The 2,500-nt window shown below is 29.6% G+C and overlaps 1 protein-coding gene across 3 annotated transcripts in view; it reads right to left on the minus strand.

Moving 5' to 3' along the window:
• Nucleotides 1–2,500, minus strand: part of LOC125031909 (NADPH oxidase 5-like) — a 74,275-nt gene that overhangs the window by 23,650 nt on the left and 48,125 nt on the right. The window lies entirely within an intron of this gene.

Genomic DNA, 2,500 nt, shown 5'->3' on the forward strand with positions numbered 1-2,500 from the left:
ACAACACCTCACACACTAAACACACTCACACAACACAACACTCACACACACACACAATATTTATATATTTATATATCTATTATTTAATATATACACCAAAATAAATACATATTATATTATATATATGAATATTAGATATATACATATATATAGTTATAGATATAGATATCTGTTATATCATATATATACGATTATGTATATATATATTCAAGGGTGTGTGTGTGGTGTAATTTATATATATATATATATATTATATAATATATAAATATTTAACATTATTATATTAATATATATTTATTATATATATATATATTTAAATATTATATTATATATATATATATATATATATTAACAAACACACACTCAACACACCACACACACACACACACACACACACACACACCACACAATATATATATATATATATATATATATTATATATATACACAATTATACTAATTATATTATATATATATTTTAACACAAATATATTAATATATATATTATATATTATATATATATATTTACTTACCACACACACACACACAACACACACACACAACAACACACACACACACACACACACAATATATATATATATATAAATATATATATTAATATATTTATAAACAAATATATATATATACACATATATTTATTATATATATCTCTATATATAGATATTATTACATATATATATATGTGATATTAGATATTATACATTTATAATGATATAATATAGATATCTGTATATTATTATACACAGATTATGTATATATATACATATTAATATGTATATATATGCAATATATATTATATATATATATATATATATATCTATTAACCACACACACACACACACACAACACACACACACACCACAACACACCACACACCTACACCACACAATATATATCATTTTATATATATATTATTATATATTATATACATATATATTACGTATTTTTGTGTATTTATATAATTTTTTATACGTATATATATATAAATAAATATTATATATATTATTTATATATATTATATATATGTGTGTGTGTTGTGTGTGTGAGCGTCCGTTGCTTGTGTGTGTGTGTATTTTTAGTATATATATATATATATATTATCATATAATATTATATACACACAAAATTATACCACGAGATTCACTTAGTATATGTACAATTGCATATTCAACATTCACCACATACATACAGATGACATAGAGCACACAGATAATGTATTTACACACATACTCTGTTACACGGCATACAGACACACTATTGCACGCTTATCATTAGGTAATCAACAGAAGGACTTCTATTACCAATTTTTCTATTTTGCAGACACCCTTTCGAGTTTTTGGGCAGAGGGAGAAAATTAGTTCTGGTTGTCGCTCTATTCTAAGGTCAAGGAACGACAGGAAAACTATGAAGGGGAAGTCTTATAGAACATTGCCAACCAATGAGGTCAAGAGGCAACCGTTCTGCCACGGCCAACAGGCCCTGGGCTTCAGTCGGAAGGGATGCAGTCGCTGGGACATCTGAACTCCGCTGTACCTCCAGCGCGAACCGGAAAACAGTCTGGACTTTGACTAACCGAAGTTGGCGAGGTGGAAGAGAGTGTGGAGGATGGAGAAGAAGAAGACGGTCCAGGCGCATATTGTGGAAGTGGAGTCTCGGTCGCAGTGGGAAGAGGCGGCCGAGGCTACCGAGTTTGCGCAGGCGCGTTACGGACCGGCGGAGGATGCAGCCAGAAGCAGCAGCGCGCTATGTCCAGTTTCAGGCAACTGGCCTGGGAATGGGGCGGGAGGAGTCTGGGATGGGTTACGAATAAAGGACTACATAAACTACTCACACACACACACACACACAACACACACACACACTACACACACACACACACACACACACACACACCACACAAAAGAAAAAAAATATGGAACACCATCTGTCATGACATGATCCTGGGTTATAAAAAAAGGTGAATACCATCCTAAGAGTGACTACCTGGTGAAAAAAAGAGAATAGTCAAGCTTTTGACAAAAGTAATAATGTCTTTACCTGGAATGATATCTATACTATATATATTCTCTATCTATATATATAATATCTCATTCTCTCTTTATCTATATCATAATAATTATATATCTCCTCTATATCTACATATTTTATTTATTATTTAATCATCTATATATCACCTCTACTCTTCTCTCATTCTTATCTAAATTATTCTATGATAAATATCTCTATTATTTTCTCATCATCTATCTCTAATTATTTCTATTTCTTTTTTATCTAAATAACTAACTAACTATTTATCTTTTTCCCTCTCTCTCTTTATCTCTCCCCTTTCTCTATCTAAATCTATATATATCCCTCTCTCTATTCTTTTTATCTTAATTATATAAATTTCTTCTATCTTTCTTTTTATACCCCACTCTTAATCTCTCACCTCTATATCCATATCTCTCCTCGATATATGTTTTTTTGCCAATCTATATCTA

Source organism: Penaeus chinensis, chromosome 13 (assembly GCF_019202785.1).
Source record: "Penaeus chinensis breed Huanghai No. 1 chromosome 13, ASM1920278v2, whole genome shotgun sequence".
NCBI lineage: Eukaryota > Metazoa > Arthropoda > Malacostraca > Decapoda > Penaeidae > Penaeus > Penaeus chinensis.